This window comes from Globicephala melas, chromosome 9 (genome assembly GCF_963455315.2).
Source record: "Globicephala melas chromosome 9, mGloMel1.2, whole genome shotgun sequence".
Lineage (NCBI taxonomy): Eukaryota > Metazoa > Chordata > Mammalia > Artiodactyla > Delphinidae > Globicephala > Globicephala melas.
The window spans coordinates 99,267,281-99,287,927 of NC_083322.1; the positions used below are offsets into that span (position 1 = coordinate 99,267,281).

Here is a 20,647-nt window from a genome sequence, read left to right on the forward strand (position 1 = left end):
TGTCTAAGGTAAGGGTGACCTGCCTATAACTTCTCTCCATTACAGACACTCCAGGCTCCTTTAGGAATGGCTATCAGCACTCTTCCTTGACAGATAATGTGCATTTCTTTATGGCATTTTGATAATTATTTCCTTAAGCCATTAGTTAAAGATATTATTGATATTTTGCTTTTCAAGTGCAGAAGTGCTGTGCCTATAAGTATTAATAGCTATGATTTGATGAGAACCTACCACGTGCAAGTTTCCAGGATGGAAACTTTATATACAATATTATTTAACTGTCAAAATACCCCTTTGAGTGGAGATATTCCTATCTCCAGTTAACAGATCAGGAAAAGCTAAAATCACGTAAGTATCTCGCCCAGTGTCAAACTGATGGTGGGGCAGAAATCTGACCCCAGGCCACTCCAGCTGCGGTTTCCCACTCATCCCCTCCCCCATCCCTTCTGGATGCCAGGCTCACAGCTTTCAATCCCATGGTTTTTATTCCCCAATTCTTATAAATTCTTTATATTAAGAAGTATCTGCTAGCATCATTTGCGTTCATCCCAATATATTCCCTATAATTTTAGCATAATCAACTTAGAGCCTTATTTATAGTGAAGAGGTCATGCTTCATACAAGAGGGCTTGAGTGGACCTGAGGCAAATCCTCAAGAGACCTAAGGATTCAGCACTGCTGCCTCCCAGTGGCTGTGAACCTTGAGTGACTACCGAGCTTTAGAGACCTGCGATTATAGTGATTTTGGGTAGAATGAAGATGTAGAGGAAGGAAAAGATAGGAAAGGTTCTGAGGAAGTATATACTATGAGGCTTGATGACTGGGTATGGAAAGTGGTGGTAAGTGAGAGAGGTTGGAAAGTAGATGATGTTTATCACAATATTGAAATGAAATTACAAAGGGTTTGGTGGGGGACAGAGGGACTTGGAGGCCAGTGAGAAGACCAGTGGGTTGAATGTGGAGTTTCACTAACGTTTAGGAGGTGATCAGAGCAAGAAAACAATCAGTAAATAGTCCGAGAAGGAACAGGAAGAGAGTAGAATAGAAATGGGGAAAGATGATGTGGAAGAGAATTTTAAGGACTAGTCAGCCAAGGGTGTAAAATGTCAGAGTCTATGATTGTATTAAGCTAATTGTTAGTTTAAGAAAATTGCTTTAAAATTACTGCAGCAGATTACTTGACTTCTAGAAATACACAGCGAAATAACTTGTGTAATTTCTCCATTATGTGTCATTCTTTAGTCCCTAAGAGCCCTGAAAACAGATATTACACTGGTAGAGGAAAATGACCCCAGAAATGGGTCATGGTAGAGCCTGCAAAAGATTTGTTTTGCCTACTTTATAGATTTTTATCAACATTATGAAAGTAAATCTTATTAATTGTATGAGTCAATAATATCTACCCCAAGGATTGATATTTATGAAATAAGTAAAACTAGAATGCTGACTTAAACCCCAGGGAACTTTGTTATAATGAGAAATCCTCAAGACCTGAATTTAATCAAGAACTTGATGCGGATTTTACACTGTGCTATTAGTCATACTCCTCAGGATTTATTTTAGCTCATCATATACTCTTCCTTCATTTAATAATTTTTTTCTAACTTTGCTGATTTAGAAGCATTCCAGAAACTGATCACGACGCAATAAGCATTACCAACAATGACCCTATTGTAGTGGAAATGACCTCATTATCACTCTTGTTGCCAAAAGCAATCCAGGGCAGATGTGGTCTTGGTTTGAGATGAAGAAAACAGTCTTAGGATGAAACAGAGACACTGGGAAGATGTCTCCCCCCAAATCCCGATCTGTTCCTCTTACAAAAATGATCATGAAACTTTGGTTCCAATACCAATGAATGCACCGCTGATTTAAGAGACAGTGCACGTCAAGCTGACGATTAGAATTTCTATAAATGAGGTATGGACAGCATGACGCGAGCTTGGCTGTGTATTTAAGAGCAATAGCTGGAGTCACAGCAGTGACTGCCCTGCACCTGTGGCTTCTGCTCCCAGTTACAGCACTGCCGTAAATTCAGACATCTCCTTAGCAGGCCTCTGTCACTACCGAGACATAACTTCAAGTAAATATGGCCTTTCCTTCTAACTTTCAGTTCCTTTTTCAGTCATTTACTTCATCATTACTCATGCTATTATTATCTTATTCCTTCAACAAATTATTTTTTGTTTACCTTTCTATGTGCCTTTCCATGTACTGTTCTAGTGGCAGACAAGACAGACAGCATCCCTGGCTCTATGGGGAGACAGAGCCGATGGGCCCCGCTGCTCAGGCCCTCCCTACTTCTGGTGGCTGAGCAGAGAGCTTGGGAAGGAGACCTGAGCCAGTTTAACAGAAGGATGGGCTAATTACTAGTTTCCATGACCTGGAGCATCCTCCTTTCCACCAAAGCTACTTCCCCAGCCAGGGAACTTACGTGATCTCAAGGATGTTCTCTGACCCTGTCCCTCATCCACAAAGTACTCACCACAAATGTATGGAACATTGCAGGGGACTGTCCTTCTTCATTGGTACCTTGGCCATGGGACATATCTACACCCGGCCTAAGCTCTGACAAGTAACAAGAGTCAAGGAGATTCTATCTGCTTCTACTACTTCTTTGAAGGTTTTTCTCAATAAACTCTATATCTGAACTGGATGGTGCTGCAACAAATAAATAGATAGAGATACAATTTCCGATAGTGATAAGTGCTGTGAAGGAAGCAGAACAGTGCAGTTGGATCGAGAGGGACTGAGGCTGGGTCAGGACCAACCTAGGCAGGACAGTCAGGAAGGGCTTCTTGGAAGAGATGGTAACAGAGTCAAAGCGGGAGTGATAAAGGGCAGGCAGCCCAGCAGAGAAAGAACATTCAAACACAGGGAACAGCAAGAACAGTGGCTTGGATGAAAGGATGAGATTGAAATGTCTGTGGGACAGAAAGAAATCGAGCACCACAGTGAATGAGGGAAAGAGTATTAGGGGTGACTTCAGAGAAGTAATCAGGGGACTGGTAAGGAGATGAGGTTTTGTTCTAACTGGAATAAGAAGTTATGGGAAAAAAGAAAAAAAAAAGAAGCTATGGGAGAAGTTAAAGTGAAGGATTAATAAAAATTGATAAGCATATTTAATAGTTTAACTCTTGGATCTGGAGGAGAATGGCATGCAGGTGACATGGAGGGAAGCAGGGAACCAGTTAGGAGGCTACCACCGTGGTCCAGGGGAGTGGGGAAAGGTAGAGGGGCAAAGACTGCTTAGTCTAATTACGGGACCTGCAGTGAGTGTTGGTGGGATGGGAGAGGTGGGAACAAGGCGAATCACAGATGATTCCAGAGTAGAGAGGGGCTGTAGCCCTTTTAAAAGCTGGTGCACACGATCACTCAAAATTCTGTAAAATTAACCACCAAGAAGAAAGTAGGAGGCCACAGGAAATAAAGATGAACAAAGACTGGAGGGTGCAGGGTGACAGGAAGCTGGAGACAGGCAGTGGTTCTGAAACATTCCCGGGAAGTGCTAACTCCTGCAGTTCCTTACAGGCAGCTGTCATCTGAGGGCTTCTTTTAGGGGGTCCCGCAAGCTAGCACTCACTGCAAAAATGTGGCAGATTATTCTTCAAACCTGCATTTTAAAAGGGGGATGAGAAGATAGACTAAGCTTGTGAGAAGCTTTTTTCTTTTCTCACGGCCCTTTATAAAAAAAGTTCAGGACCAGAGTCTCAAGCTGACTGCGGGTTTGGCCACCAGACTTTACCTCAGAAATTGAGAATTAGTCACAAGATTCCACGTAAGCCACAAAAGAGAAGTGGGAAGCAGACAGCACTCACCGAACTGCGATGTGCCAGGCCCCGTACACATTATCCGTTAATCCTCAAAAAGAACCCATGAGAAAGATGTGTTTTCCTTCAGGATCTGCAAGAACAAACTGAAGCTCAGGGAGGTTTATGAACAGCTCAAGGTGTCCCTGACGGTGGCAGGGATGAGCAGCAGGGATGAGCCCCGGGCTCCGCCTCCTGGGCCAGGTGTGGGGCTGCTACAGGTGAGGGCACCTCCCCTCACACCATCACCGTGCCCGCCCTGAACTCTGGCCTCTGCTTTCACTATCACGAGGTTCACCCCTGGGACTGGGGTCTGCTCTCAGGGGAAGAGTCATAAAAATGGGAAATTTACCAAGTGACCTCTCTCCTTCCACGTCCACCCCCCTGCAGAATCTGCCTGCTTTTCCTCTCTCTCCTATGTCTTCATGTAGTGTTTAAAATATATTATGTCGAGATTACAGTTATCTTCAGGAGAGTTCCTCGACACTCTATTACTGAGAAATAATGTTTTAAACAAAAAAATTCTGAATCAAATAAATGGTTTCTAGAAATGTACTCATTTTCTTTTCACCCTTTACTCTGATAGAATGAATGCTTTTTGGTGCTCACTAATCATCTCATTTTAGTCTCTTTTTGTAGAAGATCTAGTTGGTTCCTACGCTAAACCCGGTGCCCATAGCGTAATAACCACACAATTCCACTGGCGTTTTCCACATTGCATTTTGGTATCTTATTTATGTTTCTGTACTGCCCTCTAGTGGCTGACTGTCTGAAATACAAATCAAAGTACAGCAGGCCCTTTGTATCCATAGGGTCTGCGTCCGGGGATTCGACCAACCACGATCCAAAATGTTCAAAAAAACAAATTCCAGAAAGTTCCAAAGAGCAAAAATTGAGTTTTCTGCAAGCTGGCAACTATTTACAAAGCATGTATATTATACTTATAAGCAACTACTTACATAACGATAGCATTTACATGGTGTTAGGTACTATAGGTAATCCAGAGATGATTTAAAGTATAGGGGAGTTTGTGTGTAGGTTATATGCAAATACTCTGCCATTTTATATAAGGAACGTGAGCATCCCTAGATTTTGGATTTTGGTATCCACAGGGGTCCTGGACCCAATCCCCTCAGATACCGAGGGATGACTGTATTAATTTTCGAAATGCAGGCACTTTTTCTAGAGGTAAGACAAATCTCAGACAGTTCAATTGGCTAGTAACAACTTGTAGTAGACATAAATCTTCCTAACAACAATCTTATTGATTGTGAACTATTTCAATTTTGACTTTGACAACAATAGAAAAATTTTTAATGCTTAGAAGAACTTTAAAAGTTCTGGAGATATTTAAAGAATCTGTTGGCATAGTTGGAATGTAGACAATAATTAATTAAGTATATTGGAAAAGACTCCTGAAAGCCCCTGGAGAAGAAAGTGCTGGGCCTAGAACCTGATTTGAGAGGAGGCCGGGGGAGTATATGCTTTCTTGGAGTAACATCGCCATCTTGCGTCTTTCTTAGATACTGCTGATAAAAATAAGCAAACCCTTATTTCTTTTAGCACTCCTAAATGTTCTCTAATTAAAGAAATTTGAACATTTGTTTCAAGGTTCAAACAGAAGTTTTATTTATTTATTTAAAGAAGAGTTTTTAAAAAGACTGTATTGAGGTATGATTTACACTCAATAAAATGCACCCTTTAAAGTGCACCAGTTTTCAATGAGTTTCAAAAATGAACTCCCAGGCAGCCACCAGAACAATCAAGTTGCATAACATTTCCATCATCTCCCAGAGGTACCCTAGTGCCTATTTACAGATAACCCCATGCCCAGCTGCTGCCCCGGGCAACCACTCATCTGCTCTCTATCATTAGAGATCAGTTTTGATGTTTAGAATTTCATATAAACGAAATCATACAGTATGTACTCTTTTGTGCCTGTATTTAAGTATGTGCTTTTTTTCTTCATCATAACATTGTTAAAATCTGTTCATGCTTTTGCATCTATCAGTAGCTCATTCATTTTTGCTCCTGAGTACTATTCCTTTGCGTGACTACTCCTCTATTTACCATTCTCCTGTTGATGGCCACAGCTTGTTTCCAGTTTTTAATTATTTTGAGTAAGACTGCTCCGAAAGTATGTGTATAATAAGTGTGTACAAATGTTCTCATTTCTCTTGGTAAATACTTAGAAGTAGATGGCTGGGTTTCAGGGTAAATAGATGTTTAACTTTACATAAAACAGACAAAGTATTTTCTAGAATGGCCTTACCATTTTATTTTCCCAGAGCAATCAATGAGAGTTCCAGCTGAGTCGTATCTTTCATATTTGGTGTTGTCATTCATATTATCCATTATGATGGATATATAGTAGTAGCTCATGATGATTTTAATTTGCATTTTCCTGTTCACTAATACTGTTAAGCATCTTTTCATATGCTTATTGGTCATTCATATATATTATTTTGTCAAATGTTTGATTAATTTGCTTCCCTCTTTATAAAGTTGGGTTGTCTTCTAATTATTGAGTTATAAATTTCTTTGTATATGCTCTGCATGTCTTTTGCCAAATACATGCATTGTTAGTATATTTTCTGAGTCTGTGACTTGCCTTTTTGTATTCTTAAGTGTCCTTTGAAGAGCAAACATTTAAAATTTTGATGAAGTCTAATTCATCAATAATTTTTATAGGTATAGCTTTTTGTTACCTATCTAAAACTTTTGCCTATACTGAGATCACAAAAATTTTCCCCTATGTTTTTTTCTAGAAACCTTATAGTTTTAATATTTGTATTTTGGCCTATGATCCTTTTCATGTTAATTTTTGTATATGATAAGAGGGAAGTACTGAGGTTTCTTTTTTCCTAGATAGATACCTAAATGCACCAGCATCTTTTCTTAAAAAGACCATCTGTTCCCCTTGGCCCCTTTCTTGAACATCAGTTGACCGTATTTGTATGGGCATATTTCTGGACCCCTTATTTTATTCCTTTTATCTGTTTATCAAAACTTAGACTTGTCCTGATTACTCTCATTCTATACGTCTTGAGATCCTCCAAATGTGTCCTTGTTTTAAAATTATTTTGGCTACAGTATGTCCTCTGCATTTCCTTATATTGGGTTGGCCGAAAAGTTTGTTTGGTTTTTTGCCCTTAGTTGTCTTTAACTTCATTTGAAACAATTTTGTTAGACTGTATTGTGATAGCTGTCATATAAGCGTGCATTTAAAAAAAAAATCAAAATTGGTGAATTTTTGTGTAGCCATTTTAATATCGAATATGGAAAAAAAGCGCAGCATTTTCTGCATATTATGCTTTATTTCAAGAAAGATAAGAACACAACTGAAACGCAAAAAAAAAAAAAAAAAAAAGATTTGTGTCACGTACGGAGAATGTGCTGTGACTGACTGAACGTGTCAAAAGTGGTTTGCGAAGTTTTGTGCTGGAGATTTCTCGCTGGACAGTGCTCCACGGTCGGGTAGACCAGTTGAAGTTGATAGTGATCAAACAGAGACTTTAATTGAGAACAATCAACGTTATATCACACGGGAGATAGTCGACATATTCAAATTATCCAAACCAAGCGTTGGAAATCATTCGCACCAGCTTGGTCATGTTCATCACTTTGATGTTTGGGTTCCACATAAGTTAAGCGAAAAAAACCTGCTTGACCGTATTTCCGCATGTTATTCTCTACTTCAACGTAATGAAAACGTTCCATTTTAAAAACAAATTGTGACAGGCGATGAAAAGTGGATACTGTGCAATAACGTGGAACGGAAGAGATCGTGGGGGAAATGAAATGAACCACCACCAACCACACCAAAGGCCAGTCTTCATCCAAAGAAGGTGATGTTGTGTACGTGGTGGGATTGGAAGGGAGTCCTCTATTATGAGCTCCTTCCAGAAAACCAAACGATGAATTCCAACAGCTACTGCTCCCAATTAGACCAAGTGAAAGCAGCACTCGACGAAAAGCATCCAGAATTAGTCAACAGAAAACGCATAATCTTCCATCAGAATAACATGAGACTGCAAGTTTCTTTGATGACCAGGCAAAAACTCTTACAGCTTGGCTGGGAAGTTCTGACTCATCCGTAGTATTCATCAGACATTGCACCTTCAGATTTCCATTTATTTCGGTCTTTACAAAATTCTTTTAATGGAAAAACTTTCCATCCCCTGGAAGACTGTAAAAGGCACCTGGAACAGTCCTTTGCTCAAAAAGATAAAAAGTTTTGGAAAGATGGAATTATGAAGTTGCCTGAAAAATGGCAGAAGGTAGTGGGACAAAATGGTGACTACGTGGTTCAATAAAGTTCTTGGTGAAAATGTGTCTTTTATTTTTACTTAAAAACCAAAGGAACTTTTTGGCCAGCCCAATACATTTTAGGATCTGCGTGTCCAGTTCTACAAAATAGCTAGCTGGGATTTTGATTGGGATTGGCATTGCATCTATTAATTTGGGGAGAACTAACATCTTAACAATATTGAGTCTTTCAATCCATGAACATGATATTTTTCTTTACATCTTTAATTTCTCTCACCAATTTTTTTATAGTATTCAGTGAATAGGTTTTGCAAATATTTTGTTAAATTTATCTTTAAATATTTCATGATTTCGATGACAGTATATAAATATAATGGTATTTAAAATTTTTCATTTTCTAATTTTTCAGTATGTAGGAATACAAGTGGTGTTGTATACTGACCTTGCATCCTGTGGCCTTCTTAATTCACTCATTAGCTCTAATGTAAGTTCTGGAGATTCCTTAGGAACTTCTACACACAATCATGTCATCTGCAAGTAAAACAAATGAACATTTTTGTTTCCAAGACAAAAAATGCCTTTTATTGCTGTCTTGCTTTTTTTGTACTGGCTAGCCTGGCAAGGACTTCTTGTGCAAGGCTGAAAAGAAGTGATGGGGATGGAGCCTGATCTTAGGGAATATGGATTCAATCTTTTCTGTTAACTGTGATGTTAGCTGTACATATTATGTAGAAAAATGTCTTTTATCAGTTGCCTTTTATTCCTATTTTGGTGCAAGTTTTTGTAATAATTGAAGACTAAATTTTGTCAAATGCACCTTTTCTTCTCCTCCTGAAGCAGGAAAACTTATTTTCCCCTTCTTTATTCTGTTAAGGTTGAGTTACATTAATTTTTCATATGTTAAGTCAACCTGGCACTCCCAAGAAAAATTCCACTTGGTCATAATATATTATGCTTATTACACATAGTTAGATTCAGTTTGTTAATAGTTTATTAATTAATGATTTTTGCATCTAGGTTCCTGAGAGATATTGGTGTGCAGGTTTTTTTCTTTGACGTATTTGTCTGGTTTTGGTATAAGAGTGATGTTAGCTTCAAAAATTGAGTTGGAAAGGGTTCCTTCTTCTTTATTTTCTAAAAGAGTTTGTGAATATTATTATTATTTTTTTCTTCTTAAAATGTTTGGTAGGGCTTCCCTGGTGGCACAGTGGTTAAGAATCCACCTACCGATGCAACGGGGTTCAGGGAGATCCCACATGCCGTGGAGCAACTAAGTCTGTGTGCCAGAACTACTGAGCCTGTGCTCTAGAGCCCATGAGCCCCAACTACTGAAGCCCACGTGCCTAGAGACCGTGCTCAGCAACAAGAGAAGCCACAGCAATGAGAAGCCCGTGCACCACAATGAAGAGTAGCTCCCAATCACCACAACTAGAGAAAGCCCGCACGCAGCAACAAAGACCCAATGCAGCCAAAAATAAATGAATAAAATAAAAAAAATTTTTTTAAAAGTAAAAAAAAAATGTTTGGTAAAATCCACCAGTGAAGACATTTGGGCTGGGAGTTTTCCTTGTAGAAAGATTTTTAATTATGAATTCAGTTTACTATATACATGGCTATTCAGATTTTCTATCAATTTTTATATTACAAAGAATTTGTCCATTGCTTCTAAGTTACCAAATTTAACAGCATAAATTTATTTGTACTATTCTCTTTTTATCCTTTTAATGTCTGTAGGATTGATAGTGATGTCTTCTCTTTCATTCTTGGTATTAGAAATTTGTATTTTTTTCTTTTTTTTATCATCTTAGGTATAGATTTACCAATTTTATTGATTTTCCAAAGAATCCTTTGGTTTCATTGATTTATCTCTATTTTCTACTTAAAAAGGTGGTAAATGTTTTCTGTTCGTGGCCAAATAAATATTTTAGGTTTTTCAGCCATATGATCTCTAAGGCAGCACTAGACAACAAGTAAATGAATGAGTGGAACCATGTTCAAATAAAACTTTATTTACAAAAACAAGTGGTGAGCCAGATTTTGCCTGCAAGCTGTGGTTTGCCGACCCTTGGTTTATTAATTTCAACTCATCTTTATTTTGTCTTCCTTGTACTTTGGAGTTGATATTCTCTCATTTTCTAGCTTTGTAAGGTAGAAATCTTAATCCTTCAGTTCTGAAGGACATTTCCAATGAGTTTAGAACTCTAGGTTCACTCCCCCAACCAGCACCAGTAGTTTAAAGATGTGATCGGTTTTAGATGAAATGCTTGCTCTTGGTCTTTGTTTCTGTGTATTGCTTCCTCTGGCTACTTTTAAGATGATCTTTTTAATCACGATTTTCAAAAATTTGATTATGATAATGATATACTTTGCTGTGTTTTTCTGTTTCTTCAGCTTGGTTATTTGTTTGTTTCTTTGTTTAGCTTATTGGATGTGTGTGTTGGTTTATAATTAATCAAATTTGGAAAATTTTGTGTTCAGTGATGTCACATTGGTACCTTGAAATCAACAATAGTGTGAGTATTTACATCATAAAAATTGGCCTATGCTATAAATCAAGTCTTTTTCCCCCCCTTGAGCTAGTTGTTAAAATTTACTGCCTACAGGTCACTAAAATTTTGTTCTTTTGAATTTTTTTTCTTTATGTTTTTCTATTATGGTAGTTTCTGTTGCTATGTGTTCACATTTACTGATATTCTTAAGTTTTCATTGGATGCTATCCTTATACTGTAAATTTATTATTTAAGATACTGTATTTTTCAGCTGTAAAGTTCTGTTTGGATCTCGTTATAATACTTTCCACTGATCTTTTCATGATGTTTTTCTTTGAATCCTTGACCATATATATATATTTTTTGCTGCGTTGTGCCTTTGTTGCTGTGTGCGGGCTTTCTCTAGTTGCAGCGAGTGAGGGCTACTCTTCATTGCAGTGTGCTACCTTCTCATTGCAGTGGCTTCTCTTGTTGCAGAGCATAGGCTCTAGGTGCACGGGTTTCAGTAGTTGCTGCACGTGGGCTCAGTAGTCGTGGCTCAAAGGCTTCAGTAGTTGTGGCACGAGGGCTCAGTAGTTGTGACTCGCGGGCTCCAGAGCACAGGCTCAGTAGTTGTGGCTCACTGGCTTAGTTGCTCGCAGCATGTGGGATCTTTCCAGACCAGGGATCAAACCCAAGTCCCCTGCACCAGCAGGTGGAATTCGTAACCACTGCACCACCAGGGAAGTCCCTTGACCATATTTTTAATAATTGTTTCAAAGTAACTCATTGTTAACGCCCTGTTATTGTTGACAGGAACACTGTCAACTCCTGTTTGGCTTCGACTGCTGCTTCCTTCCCTCCCTTCCTCTCTGTGTTTACTCTATGTCTAATTTAGTACTATTACTAAGGTATCACCCTTCTGAGGTTTCTACTAAATGTTCCATATAGTTGACAAAGATTCCCCATTTGGCTGGTCAGAACTTGCATGTTTCCTAGATCTTGTGTCCTCTGGGAATGATTCATCTGAGGGCACCTGGTCATTGTTAGCCCAGCCTGGTGGAGTTTTACCTTATGTTAGCATAGCTTAGTTTTTATCAACAGACTCACAGAGAACCCTGAAGATTTCTACAGCTCTTTCTCCATCTAGCTCCCTCCTCTATGCTGCTCTGCCCCAGAAATTCCAGCATCTCAGACTTCTTGATCCCTAATAATAATCTCCTGAACTCAAGACCTCTGCAAGGGATCCTCCCCTCAACCCTGAAGCTTTGCTTTAGACAGTGCCCTTCAGGCAGAAGGCTGGAGTGATTTTAAGACTCAGTGTTTGAAAGCGGTTATTTCATATATTTTGTCCAGTTTCATTTTTTTTAAACAATGCGTGGACATGTCTTTTTCTAGTTTCTCCATCATGGCTGGAAGCTGAAGTTCTTATACATGCTTGACCAAACCAGTAATCTTCCTTCACCTGGTATATTCAACCCCTTTGACAGAGCTCTTAATAGCACTATCAGTCTTAAGTGGTATGCATTATGAATAATAGAAAGGGAGGAGATATTATAATCCACTGAGTCAACACCAGCTATAATGGAGGGAGCTGGATGTTGTGGGTAGATAGATGGTCCTCTTGTGCAGTGAATAAATCATGTCCTTCCTTGGTACTTAATCCTTAGGTTGGGTTGAACTAACCTGAGGGCTAAGTACTAAATTTCTCATTTCTTAAAACAGCTAGAAAGTAACAATCTGAGGATTCACTATGGGGTAGTAGAGAAAGAGATAAAATGCAAAAATAATTCCTTCCTGGGAGTTAGGAAGCTTGGCTCAAAGGCCAAGACTCTGCATTTATAATCCTCCACACTTCCTTCCATTTCTATCTGTAAAAATGGGCAATTGAACTCTTTGTCCTTTAACAATCCTTCTGGCTTGGCGATTTTTACTACTGTTCTGTTTTCTCACCATTATTCCTAGTATTATCCCATGTTAATTGGTGTAATATCATAGGCTAGAACAGTTACCTTCTTAAGGGTTAAATTATTCCTATTGCATCAATTAGTAGAGGGTAGGTGCTAAGAGCAGTGCTAGGAAAGTGAATAGAAGATAAAAACAGGCATATCAAATAGCCTCTTGTAATAGTGTAGAGATCTCTGTATTTCCAGTTAAAGAGAGCTTCTGGATTAAAAACAATCACAAGATAGCAGGGCCTGATATTTTAATCTCCAATCTTCTTATTAAAATAGCAATGATTGTGAATTAAAGCAGGAGCTCAGAATTCATCTCCTCCAACATCTAACGTAACTAACAATAATTATTAGCACAGCGAAAATTTCAAGAGCAAGAACCAAACAAGGAAAAGCATACAACTTCATGCCATAGACTTCAATAAGTAGTGAAAAAAGAAAAAAAAAATATTCTGGCACGGCTTGGCATAGCTTCCTAGCCTTAACCCTAAGCTCCAGAAAGAGAGAGAATGAAATATTGAGAATTTCCACAATTATTTCTTACTTTGGAGAAAAGTAGTTGGAGGGTTGAACAGGAAGCTCAGGTAAAATTCAAAAAGAAATTGTAATAGGGAAGAACAAATCTGACTCCATATTGGATGTATTTCTTTTACTTTAACCTTTGTTATGCATAACAGCCCATCTCTGGGAACCCCACCTCCTATGCCTGAACATTAAGATAAATCCCTTTTTTCAGCTCACAGGAAGCATCCTGACCAGGCCCACCTGTGAATGGCTGCAGGAAAGAAGAAACTGACCCACCCCCTTGGAGTCTGGCAGAAACCAGGAAATATTTGCAACAACTTATCTTTTTAATGTTACCTCCTCACCTCCCACCTCTCTGTTCCATAAAAGAAACTAGCACCCAAACCTGGGCAAGATGGGTCTTTTGGACACTAGTCCACCATCTTCTCAGTCTGCTGGTCTTCTGAATAAAGTCATTATTTCTTATCCCAACAACTCGTCTCTCAATTTATTGCCCTGTCATGTGGTGAGCAGTATGAGCTTGGGCTCGGTAACAAAATCTTCAGGAGTAAAAGCATCTACAGCAAGACGCTCTGGAGGGGCAGAAGAGCTCTAAGACCTGTGTGGGTTGGAAGAACAGTCTGAGAGTAAGGGATCACCCACACAATAACTGGGTGCACTTTGGGCCAAGCGAATATTAAGATAGGGCACTGGGTCAAAGGAGAAAACAGAATCCATATCCTTAAGCAAAGGAAACATAGCTGGAGCCAGGCCTATGCCATTTCCCTGCATCCTCAGGCTACAGAGAAGGCAACAGGAGCAATGCTCACCTTCCGAGCTGCAGGTCTAAGGAAACAATCAGGACTCTGAGTATGAGCGACACTGAGGAAAACTCGACCACACTATAGAGAACAAAGGGCAAGTCAAGCAGAGTAGCCTATGTTCTGCATATGCAAGATGAAAAGAAAGGACATAATTATACCATTCCCTGTATTTTTGTGGCTTTAAATTTTTCATAATAAATATTTTTAAAGGATTGTTTAAATTTAAATTATACAAGCATACTACTGAAAGGTAAATACAAGGAGATATGAAGATAGCATAAGAAGACAAAGAGTAGAAATCTCAAAGAAACAGAAGGAAACTCTCTACAACTTTTTGTGACAAAAGAACCTTAATAAGGACGTGAACTCCAGAAAATGATTACTCGTCAGTTAAATTTTAAAAACAGAATAAAAAAGACAAAACTGTACTACTAAAGAAAAAAATTGAGAACAAAATAATATCAGGGAATGAATTAGAAATAGCAAGAAACAGAATAGAGTTAAAAACTGAAATAATAAAGTACAAAAGGGCTTGAGCTAATCACAGTGAACAGAGGAACAAGCAAGGTAAAACATTAAGAAAATATAATATATAAAGAAAGAAGAAAAGCTAACAAAAGGTCATTTCCTTAAACAGATACCCCAGCAGATCAAGCAGAAAACTTACTACAAAATTTCCCTGAAGTACGAATCAAATAGTCTATGTAAAAAATTATACAGAATATCAGTTTTTATTGAGAGTTGTTTACCACTGAATTTCAGGAATAGAGAAATAATTCTTTAATCGCACAGAGGGGACAAAGTAAGATGGGAATATTTCAAGCCAGTGTCAAATTTCTCCTTAGTAACACTTAGTGCTAGGATATAACGGAGTGATTAATTTCAGCCAAATTTTTAAAAATAATAAAGTGACAATTTTATACCCACCCATGTCACTAAAATATAAAGACAGATATATTCAAACATGTGTGAACTCAGGAAATGTACTGTCTATAAGAACCTTAAAAAAAAATAAAACTACTTGACAAGGAAATTTAACTGATCAAGAAATAGTTTTGAAAAGATAGTTTAAAATCTGCAATCTTTCTCAATATAAATTTTCACAAAGCTCTATAAATATCTTCCTAAAAGGTTAATTCTACAGTGCAACCATGGAAAACATTTCATGATTTTTATATTCTTGTGATGTTACTGTGTCCAAAAATTATACTTGCTTGAACTTTTATTTCTTTTAGAAAACAGGAAGAAAAAAAGGCAATAAAAACTTGCCCCAATTTGCTAGAGCTGCCATAACAAAGCACCACAGACTGGATGGCTTAAACAGAAATTTATTTTCTCACAATTCTGGAGGCCGGAATTCTGCGATCAAGATGTCAGCAGGGAAGGGTTCTTGTGAGACTGCTCTCTTTAACTTCAGATGGCTGTCTTCTCACTGTATCTTCATACCACCTTCCCTCTGCACCTGGGTCCAAACTTCCTTTTCTTATAAGAACATCAGGCACACTGGAATAGGGCCCACAATAATTACCTCATTTTAACTTAATTACCTCCTTAAAGGCCCCATCCCCAAATACAATCACATTCTAAGTCCTGGGGCTTAAGACTTCTACATGTAAGTTTTGGGGAGACACAATTCAGCTCCTAACACTCTCCATGGCTCGATGTAAAGAAAGTGCAATTGAATGTCATCATGCTCCATTATTTAAGCCCCAGGGAATGCAATGAAAAGGTCAGAACCCCGTGCCTTCTTGAAATAAGTCAACTGGTTATAGCTAGGTTTGGGATCAAAGTCATCTCATCCACTTTGTCTTGGGAGAGGTGCTGGACTTCTCATCATCTTGGGGGAAGAAAAGACTGACTGGTAGTAGAGGGAAAGAGCACAGGACACTCAGTGTTGTTTAACAGTGGTTTTGATAAAGCATAAAGAAAACAACAGAATGACTAGTTTCTTCCCATTTCCTAGTCTTATTTTTTATTTTCACTCACTTTACTGTTTAAGGTTTACAGAAAACATTGAATATAAAGTACAGAAAATGACTACACCCTCCCCCTCCCACTGCAGTTTCCCCTATTATTCACAACTTGTACATCTGTTACTATTGATGAATACATTATTAACCAAAGTCCATCATTTACACTAGGTATCACTCTTTGTGTTGTACAGTTCTATGAGTCTTGACGAATGCATACCATCATGTAGCCACCATTGTGGTTCATTCACAAGTTTCCAGGCACTCAAAATCCCATGCTACACCTAGACATTCTTTCTTCCCTGTCCCCATACCCCAGGTAACTACTAACTTTTTCCTGTCTTTACAGTCTTGCCTTTTCCAGAATGTCACAGCTGGAAGCAAACGGTGTGCAGCCTTTTCAGATTGTCTTTTTTCACCGAGAAATACGCATTTAAGGTTCCTTCACGTCTTTTCACAGCTTGATAGCTCTTTTTTTTTTTTTTTTTAAACACTGGATAACATTCTATTCTATGGATGTATCACAGATTGTTTATCCATTCATCTACTGAAAGGCACCTTGGTTGCCTCCACATCTCACAATGATAAATAAAGCTGTTATAAAAATCCCTGTGTACGTTTTCAACTCATTTGGGTTAAACACCAGGGAGCGTGACTGCTGGATAGTATAGTCAGATTATGTTTAGCTTTGTAAAAAATGCCCAAGTGTCTTCCAAAGTGACTGCACCATTTTGCATACCGACCAGCAATGCATGAGAGCTCCTGTGGCTCCACATCCTCATTAGCACTTGCTGTTGTCAGTATTTTGGATTTTAGCGATTCTAATAGGCACATCTCATTGTTTTAATTTGCAATTGCCTGATGACGTGATATTGAGCACTTCTTCATATTTGCCATCTGTATATCTTTTTTGGTGAGGTATCGTGTGCAGATCTTTTGCCTCTTTTTGAATTTTTTTAGTTGCTGACTTTCAAGAGTTCTTTGTAGATTCTGAATACAAGTCTTTATCAGACATGCATTTTGCACATATTTTCTCCCAGTGACTTGTCTTTTCATTCTCTCAACAGTGTCTTTATGTAGAGCAGAAGTTTTCGATCTTGATGAAGTCACACTTATCTTTTTCTTTCATGGATCATGCCTTTGGTGTTGTATCTAAATACATCACCAAACCTAAGGTCACCTCTGTTTCTCTTACGTTATCTTCTAGACATTTTAGAGTTCTGCATTTTACATTTAGGTCTATGATCCATTTTAATTTTTGTAAAATGTCTAAGTTCTGTGACTGGATATCCAGTTATTCCAGTACCTTTTGCTGAAAAGATTATCTATGCTCTTTTGAATTGCCTTTGCTCATTTGTCAAAGATCAGTTGTCTCATTTGTGTGGGTCTATTTCTGGATTTTCTACTGTTCAATTGATCTATTTATCTCTTCTTTCACCAATACCATATTGTCTTGATTACTACAGAATATACAGTAAGTCTTGAAGCCTAGTAGTGACAGTTCTCCAACTTTATTCTTCTTCAATATTGTGTTGGCTACTCTTTTGTCTTTCTATAAACTTTAGAACCAGTTTGTTGATACCCAAAATAATTTGCTGGGATTTTGATAGGAATTGTGTTGAATACCAAATTGGGAAATACTGACATCTTTAAAATATTGAGTCTTCCAATCTGTGAACATGGAATATCTCTCCATTTATTTACATTTGTATTTCTTCCAACAATTTTGTAGTTCTCTTAGTATAGATCTTGCACATATTTTGTTAAATTTATACCTATGTCTGCCTGCCTCCTTCCTGCCTATCTCTCTCTCTTTTTTTTTTTTTGGTGCTAATAAAAGTGATGTATTTTTTATTTCAAATTCCAATTTGAAAGCAATTGACTTTTGTATATTAACTTGGTATCCTGTAATCCTGTAATCTGGCTGTAATTGTTTATTAGTTCCAGGATATTTTTTTGTTGAGTTTTTGGGATTTTCTATACAGACTATCATGTCATCTGTGAAAAAAGACAAGTTTTTTTTATTCTCCATCTATATGCCTTCCCCCCCTCCCCTTTTTTATGTCATGAGTAAGGACATCTAGTATGATGGTTAATAGGAGTGTGAAGGTCTTACAATTTTTACTTTTCTTATAATTTTTACTTTATTGTTTTAAAAGTATTAAAGTGGGCTTCACCAAGAGATTAATTCCTTGTGTAGGGACTATTCCAATACACTAACAGAAGTTGGAGGGGAGAGGAATAAGGAGGGAGGAAGTGTGTTAAATTTCTCATCATAGCACGGCACCAATTTTACTAAAATTAAAACATTTCAAGAATATATACCTTATAATAACTCCAACCTAATGTTTCCTCTTAATCTAAGAGTTATAATTAAGGAGCAATATAGCATGTGGTAAAGAAATGTTTATCATCTCACATTCAGAAATTTGGAAATTATTTCATTTTCATTTCAGTTCATTTTTCTTCTGTTAAACTCAGATAAACTTGATATTTTAAATATAATTTTAATATGATCATATTTTTATTATATATCTGTATACTTTTTCTAGCTATTTACCTAGATATCTTTCAACCTGTATGTTTGCAGAGAGAGAACTGGAGTGGGTTCATCTGTTAACAAAGCATTTTACTGGATAAAGGATAGTGGTTGATTTTTAACATTTTCTTTGTACTTGTCTGTACTGTCTGAATTTTAAAAATAATTAGCATGTATTATTTTTGATAAAAATGTTATTTCAGGGGTTTCCCTAGTGGTGCAGTGGTTGGGAGTCCGCCTGCCGATGCAGGGAACGTGGGTTCGTGCCCCGGTTCAGGAGGATCGCGCATGCCGCAGAGCAGCTGGGCCCGTGAGCCGTGGCTGCTGGGCCTGCGCGTCCGGAGCCTGTGCTCCGCAACGGGAGAGGCCACAGCAGTGGGAAGCCCACGTACCGCAAAAAAAAAAAAAAATGTTATTTCAAAAATATAATCACAACTGCTTAAAAAAGATGTACTCAACAACCAAAAAAATTAAGATAACAGCTATATGTCCAAATATGGATGGAATTTGCTCTAAATACATACTATAGTGTTAGATTTTGACATCATGTTTACACAGGTTCTACCCTCTGAAGCAGTACCACATAACTTAGGGGGTTAGGTAGCAATCACTGTCTTAACTTTTCCCATCTGCCTCTACATGAGGGATTAAAATGCTACAGCAACCAAAAACTGCACAACCACAGACTTAATTATGCAGAAGCTACTTTATGAAACAACTAAATTGGTGGACTATCCTCTCCACTCCCCAATTAGCAAGTCTTATTTCACATACCTTAAATCTTAGGACAATAACCCAGTATCATTCCTAAATTGTTAACAATAATTTTTAATATTATAATTAGTGTATGTATAAAATAGCAGCTTCTTTATTGAATCAAGATAAATATAAGCTGTCATAAGTTAATATGCTTTTTAGATATATTTGACTCATAGATTCTTTTTCTCTTGTAATTATTTTAGAAAACTAAGTCATCTGTAGAGTTTTACTATCTCTTGTTTTATCAAATATCTTATTACCTTAAAAAAAAGGACTTAAAATTTTTTTAAATTTAAACTAGTAAAAATTGTCAATGGAAAAAAATTTAAACAGTATCAAACCTAAAGTAGCAAACATCATCAAATCTATATCAGATCTATATCTTTAAAGGCTTTCCCTGAGACATATATAAATACATAGATGTTGTGATATTTACTATAATGTAACCCAATGTGGTACATATTTACTATTTTGTGGTATGATATTTACTATTTTGTAACCCAATATAGAACTAGCTCAATTACTGCAACGAGAATATAATTATTAGAGAATTACATGTTTTAAAGCAGGCATACCTCATTTTATTGCACTTCACTTTACTGTGCTTCGCAGATACCGCACTTCTACAAATTGAAGATTTGTGGCACCCATGTGTTGGGCAAGTCTACTGGCACCATTTTTCCAACAGCATTTGCTCACTTCCTGTCTCTGTAACACAGTTTGATAATTCTCATGATATTTCAAACTTTTTCATTATTTTTATATTTGTTATGAGGATCTGAGAGCAGTGATCTTTGATGTTACTATTGTAATTGTTTTGGGGCACCACAAACCACACTCATGTAAGACAGAGAACTTTATAAATGTTGTGTGTGTCCTGACTGCTCCACTGACCAGCTGTTCCCCCATCTCTCTCCCTCTCCTCAGGCCTCTCTATTCCCTGAGACACAACAATATTGAAATTGGGCTAATTAACAGCCTCTAAGTGTTCAAGTGAAAGGAAGAGTCAATTCATGTGCCAAACTTAATTGCTGTCTTTACGGAGAAATGGCCACGGCCACCCCAGCTTTCAGCATCCACCACCCTGATCAGTCAGCAGCCACCAACATCCAGGCAAGACCCTCCACCAGCACAAAGATGACAACTCACTGAAAGCTCAGATGATGATTAGCGCTTTTTAGCAATAAAATATTTTTTAAGTAATGTACACTTTTTAGGCATAATGTTACTGCACACAAAACAGACTATACTATAGTATGAACATAACTTTTATATGCACTGGGAAACCAAAAAATTCATGTGACTTGCTTTATTGTGATATTTGCTTTATAGCACTGGTCTGGAATTGAACCCACAATATCTCCGAGGCACACCTGTACCCATTTTGAAAACCTATAGAAAGAAGATATAAAGGTACAATCTTTTTTTTTTTTTTTTTGTGGTATGCGGGCCTCTCACAGTTGTGGCCTCTCCTGTTGCGGAGCACAGGCTCTGGACGCGCAGGCTCAGCGGCCGTGGCTCACGGGCACAGCCGCTCTGCGGTATGTGGG

At 37.8% G+C, this 20,647-nt stretch overlaps 1 long non-coding RNA gene across 3 annotated transcripts in view; it reads right to left on the reverse strand.

Annotated features, from left to right (window-relative positions):
• LOC115860979 (uncharacterized) overlaps window positions 1-20,647 on the reverse strand; it is a 138,643-nt gene that overhangs the window by 113,778 nt on the left and 4,218 nt on the right. For all 3 annotated transcript variants that reach the window (XR_009565178.2, XR_004042634.3, XR_009565177.2), the window contains exons 2-3: window positions 8,521-8,609; window positions 3,819-3,903 (exon numbers count right to left, since the gene is read on the reverse strand). This is a non-coding gene — a long non-coding RNA (uncharacterized lncRNA). The remainder of the gene's footprint in view (window positions 1-3,818; window positions 3,904-8,520; window positions 8,610-20,647) is intronic.